At 43.2% G+C, this 13,986-nt stretch overlaps 1 pseudogene; it reads left to right on the top strand.

Moving 5' to 3' along the window:
* The first annotated feature begins 12,055 nt into the window (after window positions 1-12,055).
* On the top strand, window positions 12,056-13,891 carry LOC103793482 (emerin pseudogene; annotated as a pseudogene).
* The last annotated feature ends 95 nt before the right edge of the window (window positions 13,892-13,986 follow it).

The raw sequence follows: 13,986 nt of genomic DNA, 5'->3' as shown, positions 1-13,986 counted from the left end.
ATACATACATATTTAGGAATTTTACATCTTCCTGATGAACTTCTGTTTTCATCGTTATGAAATTGCCCTCTGTCTCTCATCTCAGTCTTTGTCTTAAACTCTACTTACCTGGCATTAATATAGCCATTCAGCTTTCTTCTGCTGTTTGCATCATATACTTTTCTCATTCTTTCACTTCCAATCTAAATAGGCTGACATTTTTATATATATTTAAAATAAACTTCTAGAAGTCTGTATAAAAATTAATTCTTGTTTATTTATCTAGTCTGACAAGCTCTACCTTTTGATTGCAGTTTAGTCTACCTGCTTTAATATCTTTATATTGTTATGTTTTATCATATTAATCTTTGTTTTCCATTTATCTTTCCTGCTCTCTGAGTCTTAGTTGCTCCTATGCTGCCCTCTTTTGAATTAATCAAATATTGTTTCTATATTTAATTTTGTTTTCTTTATTGGATAATTGGCCATATGTCTTTCAATTTTTTTTTTATTTGAGATGGAGTCTCACTCTGTCACCCAGGCTGGAGTGCAGTGGCATGATCTAGGCTCACTGCAACCTCTGCCTCGAGTGAGGCCGCTCGCCTTGGCCTCCCAAAGTGCTGGGATTACAGGCGTTAGCCACTGCAACTGGCCTAAAACATGTATTATCAGAGTAAAGTTGGACATTAATTAAACCAGTGAAAACAGATTTTATTCAGTAACTATTGCAGTAGAGAAAAGAGCTGAATTCCATTCTGATTTCTACACAGGTAACTGGGTGTTTTAAAGGGAGTGTGAGAAGGAATAGGGAGGGAGAGCAAGTAGAGGGCTAGAGCAGTGTCAGGAAAGTGACAAAATTACAAAAAGTGGATTAGAGGGTTGGCCAATGTAAATATGATTAAACTATCTATGTTTGTTTACTGCCATTTATCAAAGTTAGACTTCTACCCTCCCACAGAGACTGAGAGATAAAGGCCCTATCCTTTCTAACGATTGTATTGTATTTCAAAGGATTGTTTTTTGTTTTTTGTTTTTGAGACGGAGTTTCGCTCTTGTTGCCCAGGCTGGAGAGCAATGGCGCATTCTCGGCTCACTGCAACCTCCGCCTCCTGGGTTCAAACAATTCTCCTGTCTCAGCCTCCCAAGTAGCTGGGATTACAGGCATGTGCCACCATGCCCGGCTAATTTTTTTGTATTTAGTAGAGACAGGGTTTCACCATGTTGGCCAGGATGGCTCGATCTCTTGATCTCGTGATCCACCTGCCTTGGCCTCCCAAAGTGCTGGGATTACAGGCGTGAGCCACTGCGCCCACAGGATTGGTTTTTAGGTCCTTGGGAAAGACAATCCTGAGTTGTAGGAGATACTTGTACATCCCAAACGGGCAGAGAAAAGATTTGTAGTTGTAAGCTTTTTAAGGTAAATACTCTAGGAAAGAAAACTCAGGGATCTTTCCCCAGGTGTTGGTTGGAACAAATGGTAAATTCTTTGGCAGCCTTGACTTTTTCCAGGCAGGATCTCACGGGGTGATGGATCACCCCAGGGGCTTGGGCCCTTAGCCTGCCAGAAGTCATGTTAGAGTTTGGCCAAGTCTCTTAGTACAGGGGTTTGGATATAGTCATTCATGCTGAGAGTTTCTGCAGTTGTCAGCATCCTTAACTTGTCACTTTTCCCCTGTCTCATTTCCCACTTCCCATATTTAACTTTCCATTTCAAACTTCTCACTTCTTACATATAAAACCTTCAGAGCAATATAATTTCATTCTCCTATTCATCATTTGTGTTATCACGTCTTTGATTTCTACACCTACATTATAGACTCACCTTATAATGTTAGTTTTTGTTTTCCCAATCAGTTTTCATTGAAGGAAATTACAAGAAGAGGGAAATAGCCTTGTATATTTACCTACCTGCTTAACATTTCCAGTGGCTTTCTTTCTTTTCTGTAAATTTGCATCTCTATCTGGTATACTTTCCCTTCAGCTTAAAGGACAGTGTAGTGCGGAACTACTAGTGGCAAATTCTCACAGCTTTTTGATATCGAAAAATGTTTTCTTTCTTTTCTGTGGTTTTCTTTTTTTTTCTTTTCTTTTTTTTTTTTTGAGACAGAGTTTCACTCTGTTGCCCAGGCTATAGTGCAGTGGTGAGGTCTTGGCTCATGGCAACCTCTGCCTCCTGGGTTCAAGTGATTCTCCTGCTTCAGCCTCCCAAGTTGTTGGGATTACAGGTGCATGCCACCATGCCCAACTAATTTTTTGTGTTTTTAGTAGAGACTGGGTTTCACTGTATTGGCCTGGCTGGTCAGAAACTCCTAACCTCAGGTGATCCACCCACCTTGGCCTCCCAAAGTACTGGGATTGCAAGCATGAGCCACCATACCCAACCAGAAAATGTTTTATTTCTTCCTCATTTTGAAAGATTTTTGTTGTTGTTGTTGTTGGATATAGTATTCTGAATTGATAGTCTCCTCCTTTCAGCATTTTAATGATTTTATACTTTTGACTTCTGGCCTTCATTGTTTCTGATGAGTAGCAATGTATGTTTGTGATATCTTTTTTCTCTTGTTTTTAAGATATTTTATCTTCAGTTTTCTACAGCTTGACTGTGATGTCCCAAGCTATAGTTTTCTTTGAATGTATTTTGTTTGTGATTTAGTGAACTTTTTGGATCTGTAAGTTTTGATAAAATTTTGGCCATTTTGTCTTCAAGTGTTTTTTACACTTCAGTCTATTTCACCTTTTCTTTTGGGTCTCCTGCGCTATGTATGTCAGTCTGTTTGAAATTTTTCCATTAGACCCTGGGTTTATCTAATTAGGTTGCTGGCAAGTAATCATGTATAATGTCTGGTTGAAAATCAGGATCAAATATAATAAGATCATCTTGAGAGAAGTTACCAAAAGATGCAGTCTTGTGTATAATTGTGTGTGTGTGTGTGTGTGTGTGTGTGTGTAAGAAGGGAGATGTTGAGGCTTATGTATCACCCCATGATGATATAGGGGTTAGGACCACTAGCTCTGAAGACAGATATACTTGCTTTGAATTAAAATTCTGCCATTTACTAATGGTGTGATCTTAGGCAAGTTACTTAGCCTCTTCGCTTCTTTCAGGATTTTTTCTTTCCTTTTTTTCTTTTTTGAGATGGAGTGGCGCTCTGACTCCCAGGCTGGAGTGCAGTGGCACAATCTTGGCTTACTGCAATCTCCACCTCCCGGGTTCAAGCAATTTTTCTGCCTCAGCCTCCTGAATAGCTGGGATTACAGGCACATGCTACCATGTCCAGCTAAGTTTTGTACTTTTAGTAGAGTTGGGGTTTCACCATGTTGGTCAGGCTGATCTCAAACTCCTGACCTCATAATCCACCCGCCTCAGCCTCTCAAAGTGCTGGGATTATAGGTGTGAGCCACGGTGCCTGGCCAGGATTTTTTATTTATCTTTGATTTTCTGTAGTTTGAAAATGATATACCCAGGTGTAATTTTGTTTCTGTTTGGCATTTATCCTGCTGGTGTTCTCTGAGCTTCCAGAAGCTGTGGTTTGGCATCTGACATTAATCTGGGGGTATTCCCAGTCTTTATTGTTTCAAATATTTTTTTTCTTTCCTTTCTCTTTTTCTTCTTCTGGAATTCCTATTAGATGTATGTTATACCCTTATAGTTGTCTCATAGTCCTTGAATATTGTGGTTTGCTTTTTTTAGTCTTTATGCTCTTGGCTTTTCAACTTTGGTTTCTATTAAGATATCCTAAAACTCAGAATTCTTTCCTTAGCTGTGTCCAGTCTACTAATAAATGTTAGTTTTTTTCTCTCTATCATTTCATTTTAATTCTTAGGATTTCCATCTTTGCTTACATTGCCCACCTGTTCCTCCATGCTGTCTACTTTATCCATTAATCATAGTGGTTTTAATCCCCAATCTGATGATATTTCTTCTGTATTTCTGCTATATCTGGATTTAAGCCAGCTCTCTCTTCAAATTGTGTATTTTGGCCATTGCAATGGTTAATACTGTCAACTTGATTGGATTGAAGGATGCAAAGTATTGATCCTGGGTGTATCTGTGAGGGTATTGCCAAAGGAGATTAACATTTGAGTCAGTGGACTGGGAAAGGCAGACCCACCCTTAATCTGGGTGGGCATCATCTAATCAGCCATCAGCCCAGCTAGAATATAAAGCAGGTAGAAAAACACGAAAAGATAAGACTGGCCTAGCCTCCCAGCCTACATTTTTCTGTGGTGCTGGACCCTTCCTGCCCTTGAACATTAGACTCCAGGTTCTTCAGTTTTGGGACTCAGACTGGCTTTCCTTGCTCCTCAGCTTGCAGATGGCCTATTATTGTGGGACCTTGTGATCAAGTGAGTTAATACTTAGTAAACTCATATATATATCCTGTAAGTTCTGTCCCTCTAGAGAACCCTGACTAATATAGCCATTATATCTTCAAATATTTAATATGCCTTGCAATTTTTTCTTGATAGCTGGGCATGATGAACTGGGTAAAAGGGACCTGCTGAAAACAGGCCTTTAGTAATGTGATGATAAGGTATAGGGTGAGGTGAAGCGTCACATTGTCCTATTATTAAGTATTAGTCTTTTAGTGAACCTATGCCTCTGGACTATAAACTTCACAAGTGTTCCTCAGTTTTTCTTCTCCTCCCCTTTGATGGGATAGAATGGCTGCAGTGGACCTGAGTTAGATATTGCCCTTGTATTTGCTAATCTTTCTTACCAGTCTTCTTGCTTAAACCCTCAATGCCCTTGCCTCTTTCCTGCTTTTTGGTACTCATTTGGGTAAACCACAACCACTGGTAAAATGTAATTCGATGCTCACACTAGCATCTGAATATGGCTTGAGAAAAATACCTGTCTGTCTGTATTGACTGTTCTCATCTATATTGACTAGTCTCATTTAAATTCATTACTACCAACCTCATGTGGAATCTTAGTGCTTCCCAGCAGTAATATTGTATTCTTTAGTGCCTTTGTGCCCTGTCATCCTAGGTAATTATTTTATATCTTATTATTTTAAATTCCATTGCTTTCTGTTCCATTCTTATTCTAGGTAATAATCTACCCTCTATTTCACTAAGAAAATAGAAATAATCACACAAGAACATCTGCAAGCTTTTGCTACTACATCTACAATTCACCTGCTTCTCTGCAGGTTCATGCTCTTTCCTCACTTACTGTCTGTGCTTCAAATTAAGATCAACCCTTCCACTTGTTCAATCAACCCTTCTTCAACCATCCAGCAAAACTGCTTTGACAAATATCTACTGTCTCCTACGTCAACAGTTTTTATTCTTGTACTGGATCATTACTTCAGTCTGCAAGTGTATTTGAAAAACCGTCTCTTGATTTCACTTACCCCTCCAACTACTATACATTCTCTCCACCTTCCTTCACTGCAAAGCCCCTTGGAAGAGTTGTCTGTATTCCATATTTCCAACTTCTCTCTCCCCTGGGTCTTGCTAGAACACATTCCATTTAGGCTTTAGACCCCACTAGTCCATTTAAGTTTTTCTTATCAAAGTCGCCAATGTCGTCCAGGTTTCTAAATCCTTTGGCCAATTATCAGTTCTCATGTTAATTGACCTACCATGATGGCAGTTGATAACTCCCTCATACTCTCTTTTCTTTGCTCCCAAGACACCATAGTGTCCTGGTTTTCCTTTAGTATTACTGCCCTCTTCTCAATCTCCTGGCTCCTCATCTTTTTAAATCTCTTATTGATGAAATTTTCCAGGCTCTGTTCTTGTACCTCTATGTACACTAACTGCTTTAATATTTCATTAACTTTCATGGCTCTAAAAACTATTTATAAGCTGATGCCTCCCAAATTTATGTCCCCAGATGTCTCTCCTAAATGGAAAACTTGTATATCCAACTGCTTACAAGTATCTTAACTTGAGTGTATAATAGGCACCTCACACTTAGCATGTCTGCCTGATCTCTTGATCTCACCGCAGCTCAGACTGGTTCCCCTAACCCAGTTTTCCCCACTTCAGTAAATGGTAAATCTATACCAGTCACTCAGACCAAAACCTTGATGTCTTTTTATTAGTTACCTATTGCTGTGTAACAAATTACTGCAAACTTAGCAGTTTACCATATACTACATTTATTATATCACGGTTTCTGTTGGTCAGGAGTCTAATCACATCTTAGCTAGATTCTGTTTCAGGGTCTCTCATAAGGCTGAAATCAAGATATCAGCCAAGGCTGGGGCTCATCTGAAGGCTCAACTGAGAAGGATCTACTTCTGAGCTCATCTGTTTTTGGCAGGATTCAGTTCCTTGAGGGCTGTTGGATTGAGGGCTTCTGTTCCTAGTTGGTTGTTGGCCAGAGGACACCCAAAGTTCCTTGCCACATGGGCCTCTCCAAAAAGACAGGCTGTTTCATCAAAGCATGCAAGTTAAGAAGGCAATAGAGTCTGCTATTATGACAGATGTCACATTATCACATAATCTAATCATGAAAGTGACATCCCACCGCCTTTGTAATATTCTTCTAATTAGAGGTAAGCCACTGGGTCCACCCTACCCTCAAGGGCATGAGTACCAAAAGGCAGGGATAAGTGGGGGCCATCTTAGGGTCTCCAGCCACATTATCTTTGACTCCTCTTTATCTTTTGCCTACACAACCAATCCATAAGCAAATTCTCTTGGCTTTACCTTCAGTATATTCAGAAACAACTACTTCTAACCATCATTCCTACTAACTCTCTGTTCCTAGCCATTGTTCTCTTTCCACTGGATTATTGCGGCAGCCTCCTAACTGGTCTCCCTGCTCCTGCCTTTACCCATTTTCAATACATACAAAAATAAGAGCAATTCCATTACAGTTTAAATCATATAATGCAGCTTCCTATCTTGCTTGAAAAAGCTAAAGTTCTTAAAATAACTGTCAAGTTTCTACATGATCTTGTCCCTGGCTATCTCTCTGATCTTGTTTCCTATTATTGTTCCTGTGATCACTTAACTTCAACCATTTAGGCTTGATATTTCTCAGAAAAAAATGTTCCCATTCTAGAGTCTTGCATTACACATCACCTCTGCCTAGAATGCCCTCCCTTCATAACTGCATGGCCAACTTCTTCACTTCATTTAAGTCTTTACTCAAATGTCAACTTTATCGTGATGCTTTCCCTAATTTGTCTGAAATTGCAAATTCCTATTCCCTACTTCTCTTCCTTGCTCTTATTCCTCCATAACACATATCACCAGCTGTTATTAGGCCATTTATACATTGCTATAAAGAGCTACCTGAGACTGCGTGATTTATAAAGGGGTTTAATTGACTGAGTTCTGCATGGCTGGAGAGGCCTCAGAAAACTTACAATCATGGTGAAACGTGAAGGGGAAGCAAGCATCTTCTTCACAAGGCAGCAGGAGAGAGAGTGAGGGGAGAATTGCCAAACTCTTTTAAACCATCGGATCTTGTGAGAACTCACTCACTATTATGAGAACAGCATGAGGGAACCTGCCCCCATGATCCAATCACCTCTCACCCAGTCCCTCCCTTGACATGTGGGGATTACAATTTGAGATGAGATTTGCTTGGGGAACACAGAGCCAAACCGTATCAAATAAATAAGCTAATTGCTTATTATTTAATTGACCACCACTCTGCACTAGAATGTAGGCTCCACAAGAAAGATTTCTGTCTGATTTTTGTATCCACAGCAACTTGAACAGGATAGTGGCTTAATAACTATTGGTTGAGTGAATGAATGTAGATATTTAATTCGTCTGGAATTAATTTTTATGAATGGTTGGAGATAAGAATGTGGCTTAGCCATTTTTTCCTTCTCAACAGATGACCAATTATCTCAGCATTGTGTATAGAACAATTGATTTATTAAACCACCCCTGACCTCCCAACTTAAAATGTCTTTTTTTCTAACTGGAAAGTCTGTTCTGTGGAGTATCACCTATTTATTAGTGTTTAATGTTCTCATTTTATGGCATCCTTTAATGAGCTTGGCCTACTGAACACGAGCTGGATGATGATTCTGTAGTCTCCGAACTAATATATGAATTGTCGCTTTATTCTGATACTTTATATGACTCAGCCCCTTTGGATTTATAGATTTTTATAAATGACCAAAAAATCACAATGTTAATATTAATGATGAAATGCTAAATGACCAAAAAATCACAATGTTAATATTAATGATGATGAACCCATGAATTCACACTAGCCATTGCATCCTTTGAGGAAGAGAGGTAGCAAACAATGACAAATTAGGTCACACTAACAGTAGTAAACTTTGTCTGGCTGATTAATAATTTTATTGCTAGAACCTAGAGTAGCACCCACATATCACAGGTGTTCAAATGTTCAGTTGTTGAATGGAACATTTGCTATCTTCAAATATTTTAAAAACTTCATGTGGTGGGTATGTTATGGGGGATAAAAGATGAGCTTTTCTCCTGTGGTTAAGGTAAGAACCCCTGTACGTGAATTGTTGTGACTGAACAGAAGAATTTTCTCACATTTAGTATTGGCCAACATCCTTGTCAGCTTCATGAATCAGCAACCTCCACAACAGTGGGGGTACTGAGTTAGGTAAGCATCTGTCAGAAGTCACACAGGAGGGATTCCAGCTTTGAGAAGTGAATTGAAAGAGATAACTATGATAGGTAGAAGAAAAATGCCCCCACCTCACCCTCTGAAGATGTTTACATCCTAATGCCCAGAATCTATGAATATGTTACCTTATGTTAAAAAAAGAGCTCTTGTGATTAAATTAAGGACCTTAAAATAGGGAGATGATCCTGGATTATCAGGGTGGGCCCAATCTATTTGCATGTCCTCGGAGAACTTTTCCCTGTAGAGTCAGAGGAAAATATGAAGAATGGTCAGAGATGCAACATTGCTGGCTTTGAAGATGGAGGAAGAGGGCCATAGACCATGTTCAATTGGCCTCTAAAGGGTAGAAAGGGCAAGGAAAAGATTAACGTCTGCACCCTCCATTAAGAATCACAGTCCTGCCAATACCTTGATTTTAGCCCAGTGAGACTTGTGTTGAATTTCTAATGCACAGAACTGTAAGAAAATAAATCTGTGCGTTTTAGTACCTCAAGTTTGTGAAAAATGAATACAGTGACATTTAAGGCTATTTTCCAGATCTAAGAATCCAAAATGCTAAACTGTCAGAGGAGTGATTGGATCAGAGTCAGGAAAACAATTCCAAAGTAAGGGTTATTAAACATGAAAGTTACAGCAAAACTGAGCAGTATAAACAAACAAATATGGAAGTGGTTTATTAAGCAGACTGTGAAATCCCTATCTCCAAGGAGCTTAAAAATGAGACTGGATGAATGTTACCTGTCTCAAACTCAGTCTGAAGTTTTACCACCCAATGTCCTGGGGGTGAAGCTACATGATTTTCTACCTCTCTGGATTCTGTAAAAGGAAGCCTGAAGCACAAACAGGCAGAGTTTCCTTAAGATTGGGCAAACTGCCTTTAAATGAGAATAGTTTCCCTTCTAAGTCTTAGGAGTTTTCCATTTCCTGTTTGGCATAAAATATGAAATTCTGCATGAACACAGATATACATAAACAAATAATGTAGTCATTGATAGGTTTATTCCAACTCACATGAAGCCTTTTATTTGATTTAGAGTAATTGAGGCAGGGCTGCATATTTTCATCCAAGGGTCTGTTACAATAGGAAGCATTTTGTTTTTGAAAGGGAGTCTGGATCTGTTGCCCAGGCTGGAGTGCAGTGGCATGACCTCGGCTCACTGCAACCTCCACCTCCCAGGTTCAAACTATTCTCCTGCCTCAGACTCCTGAGTAGCTGGGACTACAAGTGCCTGCCACTGCGCCTGGCTAATCTTTGTATTTTAGTAGACAGGGTTTCACCATGTTGGCCAGGCTGGACTCAAACTCCTGACCTCAGATGATCCACCCACCAGCCTAGGCCTCCCAAAGTGTTGGGATTACAGGTGTGAGCCACTGCGCCTGGCTAATAGGAAGATTTTGATTCTATCTTAAATTTAAGAAAGCTCCCTCCTACTTCATGGGAGTGCAAGCCTTTGAGCCTACAAATCAGTTTTAACATATCCTCTCCAGAAATCTGTTCTGACTTGTCCGACTAAAGCTCCCACTAAGAGGGAAAAGAGAACAGCTGCAGCTTTCACCTAAACTCTCCTCAGTCTGCACTTCTGTGTATCACCTGCTTCTGGCTTAAGCAGTGACTGGAATTTTTGGCTATATTTGTTTTGGAAAGTAAAATGTAAATTCAACCAGGCTCTTGCTAATTCCAGTAGTTATTAAGCCAGTTGTGTTGGGGAGGGCTCCTTCACAGTGATCAGGTAGCATTTTGACTACAGATTCACTGGTCTCAAGAGTCAGCTGCCTTTCCTCTGTGCCACAGTTAAGTCCTTGCCTATGTCTGTCAGAAATGGGGTGGAGGATGGCATAGAAGGGATATTGTTATAACTGCCTCCCTGGCCACCATCAGCACTTCTCACCTGTCCTTGTGAACCACCAGTTTGCCCTTATAGAATGTAGTTTTGCATCAGCAGTTGAGGTCACTTTGCCTTGGAGCTGCTGCATCAATCTGAGTCTCCATGAGCCACAAGACAGTTGTGATGATGGTCTGGATGGCAGCCTGCAAATGACCAGTTACACTCCCTAGAATTCCTAGACTATTTGTTCTGGAATAGACCTTGGCTATTAACACAAGTTCAAGTCCATTTCATCCAGATGACGAAACTGAAGCCCAGACACCTACATACAGAATCCTGCTTTAGATCACTTGTTGACTTCTAGTTCTACTTTTTGACTCCTAGCATCCAGTGTCTTTTATACTTCAGGACACCGTGGTCTAAGCTGGGTTCAAATAGAGCTAGAAACCAGGTGTGGCAGCACACACCTGTAGTCCTGGCTACTTGGGAGGCTGGGGCAGGAGGTCTGCTTGAGCCCAAGAGTTCAAGGCTGCAGTGAGTTGTGATTGCACCAGTGCACTCCATCCTGGGCAACAGATGGAGACGGTCTTAAAAAAAAAACCAAAATCAAATAGAGCTGGAGCTAAACATTTAATAAACTACAGCCTCTGCAGATCTGCATTTGAATTGTGACTTTGCTACTGACTGGCAATAAGACCTTGGTTAAGTTAACATTAACATACTCAGCAAGTCACAGAATAAGCTTCCAGAACTTGGCCTAAACCCTGGGGAGGGGACACTGAGAAGAAATAGGGTAATTTTTCTCTTTTAACCAGTTCATCTTTTTTTTTTTGTGAATGCTCTCACCTTTATTTCCCTCCATATACCCGTGATACAGACATTTCATACATAACAAGGTCAAGGACATATGCACGATCTATGTAAACCAGAGGCAGAACCATGGCTAAAACATCTAGCCCAGCAATCAGCTCATATCCCTGAGGAGTGGGGGCGGGGGGGGGGGGGGGAGGGAGTCACAGGCCGTTAACCAACACCTGGGAAATCCTTGGCTTCCCTGAGAATGAATGACTCTGGGGGCGATTCAGGCAATGAAGTAGCTAGAAGGCCTTTTCTTCCAGGGCTCTTGACTCTCAGTATCAATAGTCAGTTGTGGGTTGCTGCCTTCCATTCCTTTCAGCAGCGTATCAAGTTCATCAGTAAACTCATTGACTTTCAACCTGAGTGTCTGGAGGGTGCCATTTGGATGTGTCAAGGTTTCAAACAGCAACTTTACTCCACTATACCCCAAGGAACTCAGTCCCGAGTGATGAGGGTCTGGTTGCAGCTGAGGACACAGTAGAGGTTCTCACAACTGGCCTGAGAGATGGAACATCCCCACAACCACAGACGTTTCAAGTTACACAGTGGTTTCTTCAAAGCCTCACATAGGCCCTGCACTCCGGGAACTCCTATGTCATTCCACCCCAGATCCAAGTTCGTTAGGCTGGATTTTTCGTGGAGAAGCTTTGCGAGGTGACAGCAGCCTTTGCTAGTTACGTCACAGTTCCACAGCACCAGGGTCTGTAGTTTACACTCGCGGTAACTCAAGCCCTCACACAGAAACTTCACCCCTATATCCCCGAGGGGGTTCTCGGCCAAGCACGGTTCATCCGCTCCCGGCTGACAACCAAAATGGCAGCCAGTGGATTCAGATATGTATGATCTTCCCAAGAAAGAGGACGCCTTACTCTACCAGAGCAAGGGCTACAGTGACGACTACTATGAAGAGAGCTACTTAACTACCAGGATTTATGGGGAGCCCGACTCTGCGGGCCAGTCCAGGGGCTTCCACCAGTCTGCGACTTCACTCCCAGATGCTGACACTTTCCATCACCAGGTGCGTGATGACAATCTTTTGTCGTCTTCTGAAGAGGAGTGCGAGGATAGGGAATGCCCCATGTGCGGCTGGGACAGTGGCTACCAGAGCATCGCAGACTACCGCCCTGTTTCATCCTCCAGGAGCTCCCTGGGCCTGTCCTATTATCCTACCTCCTCCACCTCTTCTGTGTCCTAATCATCTTCCCCTTCATGGCTTACCCGCCGAGGCATCCGGCCAGAAAAGCATGCTCCTGGGGCCGGGCTTGGCCACCTGCTGCTTTTCCTGGTCTTAGATCTTCCTCTTCTTTACTGCTCCATGCAGGCGGAGGAAGGCAACCCCTTCTGCAGGGAGCCCTGAGGGTCTGGGCTTCGGAGCCAGCTCTTCTGGGGAAGTCCTGGCTGACTGCCTTAGCAGTGAGGACGGGGATGGGGGCGGGGGCTTTTGCGTGTGTTCTCGCTTGGGGGGCGCTGGGCTAGCCCAGAGTAGTGCTTGCTCCCCTGCCTTGTCACACCAGGGAGGCAGCAGACTCAAGCCCTCCATGGTCTGGGGGACCTGGGTGTCCTTTCCTCTCTAGCCTCCTGGCCCTACTTGCCTGTAACCCTTAGGGTCCAGGAGGTCAGGGCCTTGCTCCATCAGAGGAGAACATGGTTACTGTTGTCATGCATGCCTCCTTTTAGTTGTCATCTGGAGGGGATTAACCAAAGGCCACCATGACTTTGTTTTCGTGGACACACAATAAAAACCCATTAAAAAAAAAAAAATACCACCCAGGGAAGGGTGGTTGTATGTAGCTCAGAGGAATCAGAAATTCACCTGAAATCCGGAAAAGAGGCATTTTTCTTGCACACCAGAGCTCATGAGTTGACATTCTCACCAGCTACCCTGGGCACCCCTCTAAGACTCCTGCTCCGCGATCCCCAAGGCCGTCAGCCTTGCCTGACTACCAAACGTTTCCCCTTCTTATGCTGGCTTAATTTTTCAGAGCTTTCCCCCTTTCTATTCGTGTCCTATCGGGTTCCCGGTCCGAAGGCTAGAACACCCCACGTAGCAGCCAGGAGCAGAGGCGCCCACGGCTGCGGTACAAGCTGTCTTCAGGCCTATGGACCCGTTGATGGCAGAAACAGGTCGCGGGGACGGCCCCAGCCCCGGACTCCAGGCGAGGCGAGGCTCTCGAAAGGTCCCTGACGCTTCTCTGTCCTCCCGGAGCCGGCGCTGTAGCGCCTCCTGGATCAACGGTTAGCACAGCAAACGCGCGGCCTGCGGCCGGGGGTAAAGCGCCCGCGGAGGCCGCGTAACGGCCGAGAAGAAGACGGCGGCTGAGGAGGCCCATTCCCGAGGCTCGGCCCCGTCAGGGTCGGCGCTGGCGGTGTGCGCGTGTACGTGCGCTCGTGCAGGTGCTTGTGCGTCCTCGCGCGCGCCCTAACAAACCTGCTCAGATGCGTCTCCTCAGTCTGCCCGTCGGTGACGCGCCTGGCGCCACGCGGTTGCCCGCCCCTGGGCGCGTCCAGTTCTAGCTCTGCGGCCCTATGAGCGCGTTGCGGCCGCGGGACAGCCCTGCAGAGAAACGCGGCCACATACGCACTGGGTTTCCCGTCTGGGTTTTTATCTGCTCAACACTCCAAGCGCTCTGGCGTCCCCACACAGCAGCACTCCAGATCTGTCAGATTTCCAGAAATGTTTTGATCGCTTGCTTTCACTTCTCTTGGCTCGGTGGCTCAAGCCTGTAATCCCAGCAC

The sequence above is a fragment of the Callithrix jacchus genome, chromosome 5 (assembly GCF_049354715.1).
Source record: "Callithrix jacchus isolate 240 chromosome 5, calJac240_pri, whole genome shotgun sequence".
NCBI lineage: Eukaryota > Metazoa > Chordata > Mammalia > Primates > Cebidae > Callithrix > Callithrix jacchus.
Note: the sequence above shows the minus strand (reverse complement) of the source record. Positions and strands in the feature narration are given on the sequence as shown.